The 18,672-nt window shown below is 39.8% G+C and overlaps 1 protein-coding gene across 6 annotated transcripts in view; it reads right to left on the bottom strand.

The window, feature by feature from the left end:
- Positions 1-18,672, bottom strand: part of MAPK8 (mitogen-activated protein kinase 8) — a 144,671-nt gene that overhangs the window by 33,262 nt on the left and 92,737 nt on the right. For 2 of the 6 annotated variants that reach the window (XM_040070902.1, XM_040070895.1), the window contains exon 1: positions 4,603-4,694. The exons of 3 other annotated variants lie outside the window; for them this stretch is intronic. The gene's annotated coding sequence lies outside the window, so the exon portion shown is untranslated. One more of the 6 variants, XM_040070899.2, reaches the window with a different exon arrangement.

The following is an 18,672-nucleotide window of genomic DNA, read 5'->3' as shown; positions in this document are numbered from 1 at the left end:
TAAATAGACAAATATATAAGAACTTATAGAAACAAATCAGATGTGGGGCATTTTCTCAAGGCTGTAAAAGCATTAAAAAGAGATTTATGGATCTACCATGGCCCTTTTTCTTTCTTCCAGCTGCCATTAGTCCTGCCACCCCTCTGCAGTCATGGACTGTTGTTGTGACCAGCTGGAAATCAGCTGGTTTCCTCCATGAAGATGCTTGCTGGGATAACCACACTCCAGCTAAGCATAAGGAACCATCCATCACCCACCCAGCAGATCAAAGCCCTGCAGCAGCAGCTGACAACTTGTTCCTCCAATACAGAAAGCCAGACCTGGACTAACTTCAGCTGGCTACGAGGCTGCTGACTGCCAGCTGTTTCTTTAGAAATGGGTTTCTAAGTTAATCACAGTGATCACAGACACGAGAGACACCATAACCCTCTCTTTTTGGCCTTTATGCTAGCCTGGAAGCACTTCTGGCCTAGTCAGCTGGAAAGTTCAAGGCAGGCCAGAAAAAACTGTATTGCCACCAGCAGACTTGAACTAAGATGCTTATCACATCTCATAATTTTTCCCTTCACAACGTCTAACACAGTTCCAACCAACTTGGTTTACCTAAATCACTGTGCCTTTGTTTTGCCAACTTCCTCAAGCTACTTGGAAAATAGAATTTTAAAAATCTATAAACAGTAGAATTATAATATGGCTTGGAGGCAACCTTGGTAGATCATCTACAAAAGAAGTAGAACTTCAGATTTGTATTCCCCTCAGGCTGCTCTGAACCTTGTCAAGTCTGAAGTCTCTATGGATGAAGATTCCACGGCCCTTCTGGGCTCTTGATCCATGAGAGGGAGTGACTGCTACACCAAGACATTAATTCCCCTAAGACCTACTGAAATTTCTATTTTTATGTCTTGCAGCCTTGACTCATTCAGAGGGGCAAGTGGCTCCATCACCTCTAAACCCCCTTGCTTAAAGCCGGTTAAATGCAGCAATTATGTTCTCCCTGAGCCTGCTCTTCCTCAGGTTGCAAACGCAGTCCTTTGCGCACCCTCAGGTACCGGAGCCCTCGCCCACCTGCAGAACGCAGTGCTGGATTCCCCCGTCAGTCTCTCACACAGTGCAGGTGTGTGATCCCAGCAGCTCTGCAGGGGAGGGTCACAGCTGGGAACTGCTCCTTCCCAGGACCTGCCCAAGGCAGCCCAGTCAGAAATGACCCTTCAGGGCTACAGGGGCACAGTGCTGACTCTGCTCAGCAGGAGCCCCTGCTCCTCTTCTGCCAGCAACCAACAGCTGAACAATCGGTTTCATTTCATAAACCTGGGCATTTCCATGACTTTTGATATTCCAGTGAGACACAGGACACCCACTGTTCATCATTCTTATTTCACAAAATAAGAATGAACCTGACTTGAGACTTTTCAACTTTTGTTCAGCAGATAAGGGGAAAGGTAAATGTCTGAATGGATACAGACTACAATGATGGAACACTCTAGTCATAGTTAGAAGAATAAATAGTGGGTTAAGCCATTTTCCTGCACACTTTTATATACATTTATATGTATAAAATCAAAAAATGTTCCATATAGCATCAATAAAGTAATGGAAGGTTGTCAAGAGTTGCGTGTTTGTCTTTTTTTTCTTTAATACTCAAAAATCAATAATTACAGCAAACAGCTGTCCAGTAGCACCACAGAATCTAAGCTCGCTCTTTTGGTTTAAGTGTACACACAAATGAACTCATATACAGTATTTGCTTTGTTTGCAACACCATTGACCATTGAGCTGAAGTATGTTTTTCTGTCAGTCCTCGTTTTACCATTAGTCTGCAATATTCAGCTAAGAATGATTAATAAGCATCCCATCTGTTCATATATCAAGCAGCATTTATCCAACAATAAAAATGACAGTATGGGCAACAACAATTTTAGTATCAAGGTTATAGGCAATCAATTTGAACAGAAAAAGAATCAAGAATTAGTCCTTAATAACTTAAAACAAGAAATCATTTGAAGTTAAGGAGCAATGTGCAGCTGTTAATTATAAGCCTGGAACACCAAGACTGTTATCTCTTCACACACAAGAATAGCTTAAAAAAGTATTTCAGAATCCAAGCCAAAACTGTGGTGAATTTCACAGCAGACAAGCAACATAAGTAGCCTCAACCGAATTTTTAAAGAGGTTTCAAATGCCAAGAGATCCTTCCCTAACATAAAAGGAAGCCTGTTTCTGTAGGTTTTGAATTAAGGACTAAGGGGGGGTTTTAAAGGAAGCATTTACAGTAATAAACATTTAGCCTTTATTAAGAATAACAGACTCAAAAGAAGACTGGTCTAATTTCCAAAGTGAAACAGTATATATATTAAAAATAACAAATACAGTAAATCTCTATATATACAGAGCACTTTTTTTTGCCAAGGGGAGGGATTGGGAGCATGGGAAATGAAGGTTAAGAAATAGCACACCATACTTTTTAGGAGGCCATTAAGAAGGACATGTGTACTTATCCAGAATGCTGGATAAGCCTTCAGAAATGAGTAGCCAAATGTGTACTTTCCATGCATCTTTTAAACAATAAGCATCCAAATAATTTAGGTAGTTGAGGAAGGATGAAAAAGAAACATACATAGGAAATAGCCATTTCAGGTAAATAACAGTCAGAAAATAAATTCAGTTGTTACCATCTTGAAACATTTATGCCTTAATATTTCCATAGTAATTCTACCTAAAGCACTTGCAAAGAAGGTTACTCCTGCACAGCTAATAAGCCATCAAAAGCCTTGGTCCTTAAAGAGCAGGGTCGAAAGTAAAAACACAAAAACCACATGCAAAAGGCAACCCTATTTCTGCCTAGAATGCACAGTCCAAAAACTACAGGACCTGGAACCCTCTTAGATCACTTTACTAATATTTCTGATTTAGAAGTCTCCATGAAGTATATGGTAGCGCACAAGATTACTCAGAATGCTTATACAAGCCAGTGATCTAAATACCTTGGGAACTTTTGCAGTGGAAGACATTGGAATTCCTTGTTTCAGAGTACAACTTTCTAGATCCTCTGCAACTCTGATTTAGTTTTGGTTAAGCAGATACTTCTCTCTCTGTTCTCCTATCACACTTTTGCCCATCTGGCCATGAAAACCATCAACATCTGCAGGCAGCCTGCAACGTGTCTGGTCCCTGCCCTGGCATCCCATGTTATGCATCCTACTGTCAAACTAGCCCGTCTTACACGTCTTTGAATCAAGTGGGGAAAAAGGGAAGATGGCTGTGCCCAGAGACCGAGATCAAAGCAGAGGGCTATCTGAAATTCAACATTCTTATTAGCTACTATTAGAAGAATCAAGAGCTTCCCTTCATTATATACCAGGAACACTCAAGAAAGTCAAGAGAAATCACTTTGACAGCATCCTTAAATAAGTTTGGCCCAGATTCATTTCACGTTACATTTTAAACCATTTCCAAGTTATCTAACACACGGATATAATCGCAGAGGTGTACTTGAAGCACGTCAGTTACTATTCTGCCTGGAATGCATTTGCTGGCACCTCCAGAACTGAGACCAGGTCTCACATGACCTGCAACACCATCACTGGTTAAGTCTCCACACCTGTAAGTAAAACCCAGCTGCAATGAGTAAACTTGCTCAATTCCACATGCACATGCCCTAGAGCAAGTAATACTTTCCATCCCCGAACAAGCATAACACCCTTTGTGTTTGTATTATCAGATAGGGCAAAGCGTGTAGGATTTGTAGATTGCCTGAAAGCCTTCAGCAAGCCTGTTCTATACAACAGTGAGATTCAAAACCACACCATACGTGCAAAAACATTACTGTAGCTGGGGAGTGGAATAAATAATCAAGTGGAATTTGTTTTTGTAGGTTATTAAAGGAGCTCCGGTCAAACTTCACTGATGGTACTGCTCCAGGCAGAAACACTAAAAAAAAACCCCCAGGCTTTGGAAGGAAAGGTGGCTGTAAAGACACAGAAATCAAAAGCAAAAGAAATTCTGCAAAGAGACAGCTCGCTCCGTTTGAAAGAAATTTAAGATTTAAAAGGCAAAACAATCAAAGCCATTGCCGGTCACCTAGATACCCCGGATACCTAGAGCAGTTACATTATCCCGGAGAAGTATTTTTTGCTTTAAGAGGCATTTTTAAAAGCAAGGTCGTGGCGGCTGCCCGCGGAGGGTTGCATTCCCACCACCCCGCCCCATAACGCTCCGTGCCCGAAGACGGAGCGGCCAGCCCGGCCTGCCCGGTGCCCCCGCTCCCGGGAGGAGGAGGAGCCCCGCGCCGAGCCTCCTGCCCCTCCTGCCACACCAACAAAGAGGTCCCCGCCATTATCCGCCCGCACCTCTCCCGGCCCCCCAGCGCCGGCAGCCACGGAAGGTCACGGGCCCGGAGAGCCCCGCAACGCCGCCCGCCCCCGGGCAAGGGCACGGCCGGCCCCGGCTCCCTTCCCGCCCGCCGAAACGTAAACAAAACCGCCCGGCCCGGCCCCGGGCCCCGCGGCGCGGCCGCTCTCCCGCCCGCCCCGGGACCGCGCCGCCGCCCCGCTCCCCTCCCCGCCCACCGCCGCTCCCGGGGGCTGCGGCCCCGGCACCACTCACCGACCACCGCCTCCGGCCTCGGCCGCTGAGTAATGAGCCGGGCCCGGGCCGCGCACTCGCACCGCGCTCCGCCCGCCGCGGCTGCGGCTGCGGCTGCACCGCCCCCTGCGCTCGCCCCGCCCCGCTCCGCCCGGCTCGGCGCTGCCCGGCTCCGCCGCCCGCCCGCCCCGGGGCCCGGCCCCCGCCGCCTCCGGCCCGCCCGGCCCCCGCCGCCTCCGGCCCGCCCGGCTCCACCGCGGGAGCTTTGGTGCCCCGGCTGCTGGGCCCGCGCATCCCTGCTGGGAACCGGCATCGCACTGCCTCCTCCGCGCCCTTTCCCCTGGAGCAATTCCTTTCCCGGATTACGCCCGGTAGCCAGACCTCTCTCCCTGCCGGGCTTTCATGAAATATTTGCATGTTTTCAGGCCTTTGCCCTGGCGCTGTGTGCCGGTGCGCTGGCAGCCTCCTTTGCACCCTGGCATCGGTGCTGCTCCCAGACATCTTCCACGGCCTTGGCAGCTCCAGGCTTCCCGCTGCACGCCTGGCATGGCAATGCTTTATCTCGTTATTGGGCAGCTGGAGTGGTGTAACATTTTCTAGTTCTGCGTCTGTTTTGGTGCAGTTTTGCCTTTGGTTCCTGGCACCTGACATGAGTACTCTCTCCTTAGACTTTAAATATTTTCCTTGGTATATCATTGTGAGGTTTTTTGGTTGGGTGGGTGGTGGTTTTGTTTGTTTGGTTGGTTTTGGTTTTGGTTTTTTTTTTTTTCTTTCTTTCTTCAGGAAGGGGTCCCTGCTTTGAGACAAAGGGAGGTCACTCAGCAAGCTGCAGCGAGCCTTTGTATATTTTTACTGAAAACAAACAAACAAACAAACAAAGCTATGGGCAGTATTTAAAATGCATAGAAAAGATAAAAGGAGTAGTCATTTTTGTTCACAAAGCATCCATAGTAAAGAACAGTGATTTATTTTCGCATCAAAATGGATTAGCATAATACACCTAGTAACTCAGCTGAGTGTGACTGGTGAACAGACACAAGGTGGCTTAAACCACAATAGCTATTTTGCAAGTAAATGCCTGATTATGTCTACAGTCACTTTTAGAAAAGCTGCAAATAGAAACAAGATATCCTAGGCGTGTGCCCTTGCAGAAGTGCTTCCCTGAGGAGGAAAGACCTTGTCACATCAGAAGAGGTGCTGGAGCTGGGTGAGACAGCCCCATCTGCTCCCTGAACAACAACCAGCTCTCCTAAGGAAAGTGACTCTTCTGGAGGCACTCGTTTGCTGACCTGACGTGCTCTCTAGAGGAGTGTGCTGCTTCCCAGGAGCGTCACCGAGACTGCCAAGCCTCCTACTGCCCACTGGCTGTTATCTGCTGCTGATTTTCATGTGGGTATCTCTGGCACAGCTAGGAACAGTCTGAGGAGTATAGAGAGGCGTTACAGGGCCCTTGGAGCAGCATTAAGGAACTCTGGAGCGCAAGCAAGTTTTTTCATCAGTCCTCTCAGTCAAAGTGAAGCTGTTTTAAAGAGCTGCTTCATTAAGAAGAGATCCATAACAATTGTGGGTGGATGCTCAGGGGGCCCAGTTTTTCCAAGCTAGGGCTTGAGAAGCCACAGCCAAGGATCACCATCCATATCCTCTTGTGCAGATTGATAAATACTGTTTGCTGAGGAAGATAGATATATCCATATGTATACAGACAATAAGACAACACCAACTCTGGATTTTTTTAGAAAATCCTGGAAGTAATACAAATAGAAATAAATAATAAATATTTGGTAATAATATCTTTCTGAAACATTTTTTTCCACCATTGGTTGTGGCAAAGAAGCTGCATTTCACATAAGAAAGTGAAATGGAAACTCGCTAGCAAACACCAAATTAATAGACATATTACAGCCTATAAAGGTGTACAAAAAAATCACACATACTAATTGTTGATGAATACAGCTGATGTTAGAATGTTTCCTTTTAATAATGAAAATAATCTAATGACAGAAACATTGTAACAGCTAGATTTTAAAAATTAATTGCATCTCTCAAAGCACTATGAAATCAACTCCAAGTAACCACCTAGAGGGACTGGTATTCCCTCTTTAAATGGACCTAGAAACAGACAGTAGTTGCAAAATGCAGTTATACACTTGAATTCTGACTGTTAGATGAACTGGAGCAAATATTTTTGTCTAGTAGTACCCCAACTGAATGGAGCACCTGATGGCTTGAGCAGATGTAAGAGGAGGCAAGCAGCCACCATGGGGCACCATGGGACAGGTTACAGAGGGAACAGGGAGGTGGGGCCATGCTCACTGCTGATAGGAAGCTCTGTATCAGCTCAGACATTTCTGCAAGAAATTCTGTTCTCTCAGATATCATTAATGCTATTAACCCCATCTTTGTTGTTGGAAAACAGTGTTTATGGGGTCACATGCCTCATATTTCTACATACTGATATTAACAGAGCATAGACTGTTCTTTATTTATACTACTATTCAATAGAAATTTTTCATAGGCAAATTCAAGAAAAGTTCTTGGGGTTTGGCATTACCTATCTAAATTATATACTGGCATTCCTTCTTGCACCCTTATCAGTGAAGACTTAGTATTTGGCTTCTTAAAAATAATTCCAGAGCAAAGGGCATTTTTGGGATTCAGAACAAGGCCACATGAAATTTTATATCAGCTTTTTCTTCCTTGTTGTTATGAAGTGGTCATAATTGGAAAAGCTCTCTTCATGGTTTCTGCTACATGAGATCATCCAAAGTCAACCAAAATTTAGTGACCTTACACAGAACACCACTGATAACTCTGTCACTGAACACAGGATACTGAGGGCAAACTTTAAGTAAAGGTCTCTCCAACCAGCATTCAGTGTTCTTCATCCCTGACCTTGCTCTTCTGGTTTAAAAAAAAAAAAAAAAAAAAATCCCCAGGAGTGCACCGATTCTTGTCAAAAATTTTAAATTTGAACTGCTAAATGTAAAACACCTACCCTAGCTTAGATAATGTATCATACATTACCTCTAAAAAGAGCTGGAAAATTAATTTGGCCAACACCAATGATCTCACATCTTGTCTAAACGCTAGTTGAATCTAGCATTGCATATAATGATTCCAATACAAACCCTGATAACTTCAGAAAGTAGCTTTGAAAAACAAGTAACAGTGAGCTAAATGGTAGGTAAAGGAGGAATGCAGGCAACTTAATGGTTTTTGACTTGGTAAATCTTATGATTTTACTAAAATATTTTGAAGATACTTAATAGCGTGTGTTAAGTCTATACTGCACAAAACCTTACTTAGAACCATTAAGCAGAATAAGGAGGATAACTTCAATAGCGAATAATCCCTTGTGGGTGAAACTGTACCTCTTTATGCTTTTGGTTTGGTGCCTGCACACATCTCTGCCTTATGGAATAATACCCTGTGATGACTTATGCACACTCATTCTAGGATTTTGAAATGAAGATATATTTTGATCACTTCAGCTATTGTAAAGAAAAATTTTTTTTTCACACTCTAAGTAAAGTGTTAATCTGATATACACAAGTATATGTTAATGTACACAGGTTTCATTGTGGTGACAAAGAGCATAACAAATAGAAAATCTCTATTCCAAAAGCAAGAAAAGATGAAATTTTTTTCCCCTTACAACCAGCGTCCATGTCCTTGCTGGGTAAAATGGCTATTTTTCATGAAACTATGCATTGAGTATATACATGGAATTCCATCCCACATCCTAGAAACCTTTAAAGCTTCAGTCTTTCTTTCCTCAGATTAATGTTGTAATTTAGAAAGTGGTTCAATTACAGTCTGAGAGCATTTGGCATTAAATAGTAATCACTTCACAGCTTCTCGTATCCTAGATGAATGCATTGGGGGATGTATCATAGGAATACTGGCCTCCCATTGAATTGCTTCTGGGATCAGCAGAGCAGTAATCAGGTGTCACAAACAAGAGCTACTTGTTCAATAATGTTTTCTTACCTCACATCACATCTCAAAAGCAGCGTAAGAAGCAAAAGCAAATTAAACATACTGAACTAAAAGTGGTATTTTAATTGGGTCTCATCCATTCATAGAACTTTCTAAAGATTTAGAAACTCCCAGAGGTCTGAGCCAGATTTTGCCAGCTATTGTTCTTCTGGAAAACTGGTTACTGTCATGAGTGGCAATAAGAGTTATGCTGCCTTCCTGCACCCTTCAAACACAAACTTAGAAACAAACTCCAATAAACCTCCATTCCCAGTTTAGTGGTATTTTTAAAATTACCTTAGGAATAATTCTTAAAGGGAAACAAGCTGTCCAAATACTGGCCTCTTGTCTTTTTTTTTTTTTTTTTTTTTTTTTTTTTTTAATGAGCTTAGAGTTACACAAATCTGATGTTATTTCCCCTGAAGGCAGTGCTGTGAAACACCTCTGACAGCAAAGACCAGAACAAGAGCATAGACTCACCTCCCTTATTACTTTGCTAAGCTAAATATAGATGACTGGACAAATTCCAATCTGCTTAGAAACCATGATGGAAATTAATTTACACATCTGGTAGACATAGGGATGATGCATAGAAGTACACTATCAGAAGAAGTTAGGTCCTATTGTATGACTTGAGAAGATTCAAAACAAATAGGGGGATTCCCTGATTCTTCTGAAAGTTCAAGCTCTGACAGCTCAAGCAGTCTATGATCCATTCCATGGGACTCCAAATTAAAATTAGTTAAAACTTAACAGAAGCACTAGAAGTCTTTTCTGTTTAACAGAAACCACAGGCCTGAGCTGTGGTTGTAGTTTTGACAGCTTTCTTGTGCCACCATCAGCTGAGAAGTAAATAGTAATCTTCACCTTTATGTAAACTTTAAGAGCTTCCCACACTTCAGCTTCTGTGGGATGAAAAGGTATTAATGTCAGAGAATAATTGGATTCTAGCCATTGCCGGCTCTCAGAAAGCTGGAAGGAACATAAGGGAGATACTAAGCCTCCATCCAGCAGTTCCTTCACTGAGATAAATAGTCTTTCATCTTGTTAACCTTCTTTCATAGTGATCTAGTTACATAAACTTTGCTGCAATTACATACATGTCACCTGTACACAGTGAGGATTCAATAGATGAATAGAAGGAATTTAACTGAAGCTCTCATACTGTATACTTTGAGTTTATGGGTTTGAAATACTGCTTTGGTTCAATTCAATAGGTTGTGCATGATTTTCTAAAATGGCTGCTCTCAATGACTATTTAGAATAAAGAAGGAACCATGGGTGAGAATTTGATCTCACAAATCTGGAACTGCTGCTTACCGTAACAGAACTACCACAAGTTTGCAATTGCATGTTTTTGTGGGAAGAATCATTGAGTCTTTTCTTAAAGCAATAGAACATGAAGTCTTAAGAAACTTTTATTAGTTAATCAAATCAGCATTTCTACCTGATTTAATGGGAGCATGTTCACACAACACATTATTTCTAGCAAAATGATTCAACAAGCCACACACACCCTGTTAACTGCACAAACAGCATTATACACACACCCACTTAAATCAAATCTGGTAGCTACAAATACACCAGTAAAAATAACTTCCTATCTCCTCTCCACTCATTACCTAGGGAAGGAGCAGTCACAAACTTCTGTGTGGCTTTTGTCCTGCTGGTGTGACTCTATTGGCCAATAAGCAAAATGCTTCCTGAGCTGCATCAATGCTCTGATTTTATTTTTCCCATTGGTGGCCTTTTTTAAAAAAAAGAAAAATGAGGAGCAGTATCAGTCTAATGATCACAGGAGAAGGCAACAAATAGTTTCTTTTGCACGGTTGGTAAGGTTTATCAATAAATGTTGGTTTGCCAACGCCAGCATATTCTGTTTGGGACATCTCAGACGTGAGACCTTTCTATCTAGTTTTATTTCTGCCTGCAGTCCTGTCAGACTGCCTGTCAGATCAGATTTATGACTTCTGGACCAAGCCAGAATTTATAAAGATAATTTTATTTTACTGCTACAAACTAAAGGGACCAGAGAAGAATATGAAAGGATGGGTGATGTACCCGGTGGGAGAATTCAGCAAAATATATGTTTTCAGTGACATTTTGGATAAGGCAATATTGCACTTCCAAGTGTCAAAAGAGAGGGATTTACAGCCATTGAGATGATGAAAACCTGAATAAATTTTCTTTAAAGATAAATAAAGAAGACCATAGCTTGTATATTTTCCTCAAGAGCACACGTCAACACTCATACACTGGAAAGGCTGACCAAACTGAATCTGAAATCCAGAGTATGGGCTAGGGACAACAGTGGCAATATTTACAGTGACTGAGAAAGAAAAAAGGAAATATGAGGCTGTTTTATGGTTTGTTTGTTTTTTTTTTTTTCTTTTTCCATGTTGAATTTAAATGACTAGTTGCATGAAGTTAGACAATGAAAAAATATCCAAGATTTTCATTTTGACATGAACAGAGAAATCTACGCTACAGTCATCTGTGAGGCATTGACATAAGGATTGTAGACAAAAATGCATTTGCAAATCCCATTGTTCAGCGACAAAATATAGGGAGAATGATTAAACAAATGAAGATTTGTGGACTTATACAAAAACGAAAAAAAAAAAAATAATTAAAGAGAAACAGAGCTGGGAAAAATAGAGGCATAACTAACGTGAAGAGCTTACTGTATAAGTCCAATAGAACTCTCTTCTGTTTTGTTAAGGTTTTGCTCCCTTCACTTTCTTACACCCAGCTCACAGTTGTCCTGCAGCATCTCAAGAGCTCCCTCTGCCCTGCTGAGCACAGCCGCACCCTACTATAATTAACAAAAAAATATTCAGATTAGACAATGTTAAAAAATGATCAAATTTCCTTCCTTCGGTTTTGGGTTGGCTTATTTTCCTGCCAGGTATACTCATCAAAATCTTATCTGCATTGTTTATTGATTCTGAAGGATTTTGCTGCTCATAAAAGACACACTCACCCCTCAGACCATCAGTCTCTGCGTTGGTTGTGCTGTTGCTCCCGGGATTGGCCGGGGGCTGAAAGTGACATCAGTCTATGGGTTAAGATCTAATGCTCCTGTGTGCGTCAGGTAATCCAATTGAGTCCCTGTAAGTCGACGAACCCAGAGATTTATACTGAGCCACTTCCTAAAAGCTGACTCTCATTACCTGGCAAGTGAACTACCAGAGGGGAAAAAAAAAAAAAAAAGCCTTAGCAGACATGACACTGCCCTCTACTTTAAACCAGGAGCTGCTAGGTTTGGCTTGCAAGTAAGAGAAGGAACCGCACTGTTTACTTGCTTAGCCACTTGCTTGCCAGAGCACACAGTGCTTAGTTACAAGATACAAACAAAGCAGTAGAAAGAAAGGAAGAAAGGGGGAAAGACAGAAGACGGAAGGTAAGAAAGAGAAAAAGAAAAAAACCCCAAGAAAGAGAAGTCCGGTCAAGATGTGAATATCTTTAAAGTTATATTTACAACTATTATGGTCTAACCAATCATTATTGGGCAAAAATATAGAAGATTACAGACTATTCTGGATGCAGCATCTGTCCAACTTGTACAGGTAGGTTATTACGTATTTCTCTTAATCTCATTATCAATTAAATAAGTATTAAATCACTCATCTTCTTGGCTTTGTACAGTAGTATCTAATATTTACATTGTTGTTTGGGTTTTTTACTTTAAACCTCATTTCATTTCTCTTAAATAATTAGGTAATTCTGATTTCCTGGCGGCTTGTTTGTATGAGAAATGGTAGTACAGAGCTGGCTAGATTGTCATCCAGAATGTCAGTGCTCAGTTCCTCCTGCCTTCTTTGGGAGTTAGAAACATTCACTTACAACAGAATTGCGCTGTTAAAAAATCTGGGTACCTAGTGTAGTCTTGGTGTCTACTGAAGGCAAAAAAGTAGAAGACACTAAACTGTTCCTGCTCTTATGCCAGGGATAAGTCTTTGCATAACACAGTTGACGTGAATCTGGAAAACATGTTTAAGTACATTATTTTTTCATGGATTTGTACTAAGTACTATTATTTCGGAAAGAGCGCTGAACTCCAAACAGCAGAAAGATTTCCAGTGATTACAACCTGTAACTAAAGACTCTCAATTAAGAAACTGCTTTCCTAATTTCTTCTCTACTGCTCTCCAATGTTTTTAGCAAGTCCCTGCATTACAGTTTGCAGTTTCTAAAATAAAAGCAACTTCATTTTATGGAAGTTTTGGCATAGGCTTCATAATCATTACTGATCTAGAAATTTATAGATGTAGATTCCAGAGGAATACAAATATTGATAATTAACTATTTACATCTAAAGTGTTTTATTAATGATGGGAAACTGTACCATCTTCAATGATGTGGTAAAATAAGAGACTGGGTCTCTCTCAAGTAGCAGAACCAGTCAGCACCAGAATCAAAATCAGAAGCTTTGAATATCTCCCTTCTGTAAGCAAAGGTGTAACTGTGCCAGTGTCAGAACTCAAGAACTGGCTTTAATAATAAGCAAACCACAGCAGCATTGGCTAAAATAGGATCAACTGTGAAAAGTTATGGAGAGACTTTGGGAAGACTGGACAATATAAGCTAAAATCCTAGCTCTTCAGCTTTCATCTAGGACTAGATTTTTCTTTGGGACCTGAAGAAGCTGATGTACAGCCTGTTCAAGTTCTTTTACTTGCGTTGTGGTGCTGCTTATTAACTTCAGCATCAGCACATCATTTGACCCTTCATTCCCTGTTCCTATGTCTGGCACAAGGCTGCCTCATTTCAGAGAATTACACAATGCCTTAAAAAGGACATAAATCGATAAATATAAAAGAGAAACTTTACCCTGGTGCTTGAGTTCCACTGTCCTACTATTTCTGGCACTGCAGCAGCAGAAGCAACATGGCTTTGAAGCTTCAATCTTTGAAGTGCTAGAATAATGTAGATAATGCATTAGATGTATTAGATTTAGTTCTGGGCCACCAGTCTGGTCTACTCTCATGCACAACAAGCTTTTATGAAAGGTGCATGAAAAAAAGCAAAGTAGCACTAGCTACTTTAGAGGCAGTAGCTATGTATCATAGACAGATATTCTATGAGATCCTTGGCATTTGGCATCAGCCAGGGCAGAGGAGAAAGGGCATATAAACTTAGCAAGAATGAATATAGCAGCAATTTCTTTTGATTGCAGTTATCCAGTGAGATGTTTTCAGGCACTTCTATTGAAAGAATACCTACTTGCAAACTGACTGCACACAGTGTAATATTTTCCTCTGAAATTCTCTGGTAGGTTCCTTTTGGAGAGGAGATACAGGAATTTCACTCTACAAGTCTGATTTTGTAGGATGCTGGGTTTTTCTGAATGTTCTTTTGGTATCAGTAACATTTTGTTTCTTTAAGGAACAATGTCCATAGGTCTTGCAATAAAGTCAAAATTTTATCACCCTTACCACCCAGCTCATGAAATTCCCTACAGAAAGGTACATAACTACACTATTCAGGAACTAGATTTCAAATCTCTCCTTCAAAGATTAGACTGTTTAGAGACTGGCCCAACTCATGTGAAGTTTATGATTTCCTAGAAAAGAAATTCATCTCTCTGGAGCAGTGAAATTTTATCCCCCTTCAGTGCTGAATAAATTGCAACACTCTGGTTAATTCTCCTATTGATTTAAGTACATATTTCTAGAAAGGAAATAAAATAATTTACAATAGACAGTTCAAAAATACTATATAAAGAAGGTTGTTTCACTGCAGCTCTAATTTCTGGGACATAATCTTTTTAAGGCAAGGTCATGCTTTAGCAACAAGGCAACTCCCTTATTGACTTGTCATTGTTTGCAGATTTGGCTGTGCCTGCACTTCATTTGAACGGAGGTTTTTAACAGCCTTTTAAGTGCTTATTCCAATCACAAACCCACACATTTCCAGCCCATATTTCAGAGAGTTAAATTTCATATTTAATGAGATTCATCTCTCTGGCATGAGGAATATAGGGTATTCCCTCCAAAATTATAACAAGTTTACAGTGAGTCAGAATATAAAATTTGTATATGGAATATATGTGAATAAATGAGGTTAAGATGGAAATTAATTTCAAACTATAATTTTGGAAAAAAATGTGCTCCTTTCAGTCTTTTCAAAATTTTCATATAGTTATAATTTGTTGTCATTTGATGGAGAAACAGCAGGTTGTACTGGAACGTACAGTACAGTAGATGTACAGTATAGCAGAACAACAGCAGGTGTAAAGGAATTAGAAAATATTCAGGTTTTTTATCTAGTTACTATGCTTATGTATCCAGATAAAAACCATAATATCGTGAATGAAAGGGTTACTGGATTTGGCCCAACATGTATTATATAGAGAAGAGGCTCAGAGTTTACTGTAGACATTTAGGAAAATCTAAAATACACAAGGTGGGCACCTTCTGTCCCCAAAGTCTTTCCCTTTTTCATTTCTCTAAAATATGCACACATTTATGATTGAGATACTTAAGATATTACATTTACTTTCAGTACGGTTTTTTTCTGTATTCCCCCTAAGATTATCACTGACAATGTGGTGACAGGAACAACCAATTGAATTATCTCAATTCAGTCTGAACTATATTTAAATATATTTTATGAATTTACTTGGATTTTCAATTTTATGTGCTCTAGATCATTATTGCCTATAAAACATATATACATAGTTGTAATTTATTAGTAAATTATTTCTATACTATATTTTTATAACTTTTATTTTTCTTATGTACACTGTTCTTCAAGAATAGGTTACAACCTGAAGTATTAAATCAGAGCAATCATCAACATAATAGATGTAATCAGGCCCTATTCAAAGCTCACGGTTACAGGCTGATGTGTTCATCTTCTTTCCTCTCTCATGTTACAGTTTCATGTTACAGTTTTGTGGGTTGCTAAGAATCAGATGAAAATCAAAAAAGATTTAGAGTTGTCACTTGCAGTCTGGTCACTGCTTTCATTGATTCTTCAGGATCTTCTAACTACCTAGTCCTAAATATTTTGGAGACCAACATCTCTCAAAATCTCAATGCAGTATTCAAATTTGGGGTTGGTTTTTTTTTAGTGTTTGAGGTTTTTTTAAGAAGCAAAACATGAAGACTTGAGCAACAAAGAATTGTGATCCCCACGTGAAAACTGTTCATTTAAGAATATTTCAGTGTAGACACTGGAGTGTGGCAAAATTATTTCACTGATCCCAAACTGTCTGTGGACGCCCAGAATTAGATTAATACATATGTGCTATGGAATAATCTTTCATAAAAAGCAAGTAATATCTTCCCATTTTAATTCAGAAATTATTATCTATACCAAACATTTAATCTATATGCACACTAGGATAATTTTAAATTTCAAAATTGTCTCTACATTCATCTTTATATGATCTTTAAGGAAAGGAAACTAGTTAAGTATTCTCCTGGAGATACCTCCTGCTGAATGCAGGTTCATGCCAAATGCTGTTCCTGCCACCATGACTCAGAGGAGTCAGAGTCAGTGAGATTGATGCATCGTTCCTTCTCTATTGGTGACTACAGAAAAGAGTCGGGACAAGTTGTTCATAAATTCTGTAAATTTACTTTGAAATTAACACAGATTATTTCAAAAATATATCTTGATCCCATTTTATCCTATTTTTAATTCCCCTAATTTTTTATTCCAAATTTGGTTTATTATGCAGCCAGTCTTGAGATAAATTGCAAGAATTTTCTTAGTATATTTAGAATACTTGACATTAAACAGTGATTATTCTTCCCTTAGTGAGATAGTATGTGTTTTAATTTACATTTATTTCTCCATGAATTTTCAGCCCCTTTTGATGCAGTTTCTGAACCTTTGTGTCATAAAGACGTAAAGATACAATTTATCCCTGCTCTTAAATATAAGGCACTTCAAAGCAACGTGTTACTGCCAGTTATTAATCTTTGATGGGGAAAATCACCGAGAAAAAACAAGAGATAGGACAGCCAGACTAACTTTATCTTGGTGGAGGTCCTTACTGGGTATGGTCAGAAATTACATTACTTGATACGTAATTAACCCACCGTCCAGTACTCAAGTCAAGTAAAATTATGCTGACTAAAGATGTATTTTCCTTTTAACATTTAATTTTAGAAGATTTTTCACAATTAGCAAGTCTGCCTTGTTAATCTGTCTCTATGGACCCCTTTTCAGTACTTAAAATCAGTCTATTAGCCCTCCAATTTCCTAGAAAAGTGTCACTTCCAGTTCCCGTATTTCCTGGTCTTGAAAGCAGATTGCTTGAAGTCTTGCTGAAGTCCTGTGGCTGATTCCCTCCTTTCAGAAAGTTTTATTTTCCCCCACTGCATCTTGTTGTCACTAATACAAGAAGTTCTGCCCTGGTCTATTCTGAGGATTGAGCTCCATTGGTTTTGGTCATTTGTTTACAGAAGGTGCTTTTAGACTATCATGTGCCACCTGAGTCCTAAAAAGGACTGCTAACATGGGTAAGGAATTGGAGTACAACAGATGAAAGAGATAGAAGGCTAAGGAAAATACTGTGTCTAGAGAAAGATGCCTACAGACAATTTCTTTATAGATTTGCATGTGGTTTTATCAGTGTGTCCTTTAATGCCACACTACAAGAAGCAATTCCATGTCTCTAAAGTTGCCCTTGAAAATGACTGATGGATGCTCAGGCATTGCAGGTAAATGAAGCAAAATCAGTATTAGCCAACTCCACACATATTCAAGTGTAGTGGGTTTATGCCACAGACGGTTATGAGCAGAGAACTTTTCGTGGTGCAAATGGAAGAAGTTACACTCCAAGTCCCTCTCACTTTTCTGTCAGTACACACCTACACTCTTTTAGTGAGGTTAGTGGCCAATGTTAGCAACCTCCCAGGTCTTTCAGAGCACCTACTTAAGTGGCCCCTCTCTGCCTCACTCTTGTCAAAATTAATTAGTCACCTCTAGTAGAGGGGTTGTTATGCGCATATGTGTTCTGACCATAAATAGGCCTTCCCAGAAAGAATTGCTTACAAAATTAACATTTGTTTACACCTTCCAGCAAATTAAGAGTTGGTTAAATTTACAGACAGATATTTTGTAATATATACACACAGAGCAATGAAGCAGAACTGGAAGTTCAGTCACATGAAAGACAAGACCTCTGCATGAACAGCTTCCAGGCAGTAAAAATTGAAAGGCCTTTCTGATTTGACAGAGGCCTTTCCAGTTCACAGAATGCTTGATTCCTACCAAGATTAATCCTTTGTTGTTATTGTAATTGCTGTTGTTGTATTTATACACAAACTATTTTGCCAAAGTTCTTGTTTCCTTCAGGATGTCCAGATGGGACAAATCTGTTCTTGCTTCATGCCTTTACATGTAGACCAGAAACAAACTTGACTCCATATTTTTGAAAACTAAATGTGATTTCTCCTTCTTCATCATCTTCTTCCCTGGAGTGTCCTATGATCTCCTCTCACCTTTTTTTCACCATCATCCAGATAATGGATTGACTTTCATGACATAAAACTTATTGTACAGCTGAACCTATTCCCCAGTAAATTCCCTCTGATAAGTGGGAATGGAAAGGGCTGTCATATAGTTAGAAATCCAGCTGACTCATTCCTCTTGAGGATATTTAAAGCACTTGATAAGTGAAGGTCAGTTTTCCTACAAAAGTAATAGTTTTTAGCTCTTTTGCTTTCTTTACACAGTAAACAAAATAGCAAAAGTAAAGATGAAGATTGACCAAAGCCACATTGCTCCTTTACATTTTACTAAATAAGACTGCCAAATACAATAAAGTGACCAGGGCATATGAAATTACTAATGCACAATTGTGGCTAAGTGTCAAATTCAGATGTAAAGATATAGTTCATTTACTTTCATGATAAAATCAATTTTTTTCATTGACTCCAGCTTTCAATGGATGAAAACTTGCACATATGATAAAACAAAATGTACCATAATTGAATTATTTAGAAAAAAAATGTGATAAATAGGTGGATGCTGCTGGCAAAATAATGGGTTAGCCTCACCCCAATGCAACCTTTCATATCTATGCAAGAAGAGTAGGGAAAAATCTGTTGACTTTAGAGAAGTCATGTAATGAATAAATGTGTTGTGAAGATT

This window comes from Hirundo rustica, chromosome 8 (genome assembly GCF_015227805.2).
Source record: "Hirundo rustica isolate bHirRus1 chromosome 8, bHirRus1.pri.v3, whole genome shotgun sequence".
Taxonomy (NCBI): domain Eukaryota; kingdom Metazoa; phylum Chordata; class Aves; order Passeriformes; family Hirundinidae; genus Hirundo; species Hirundo rustica.
The sequence above is the reverse complement of the archived record's forward strand: the minus strand, read 5'-3'. Positions and strand labels throughout refer to the sequence as shown.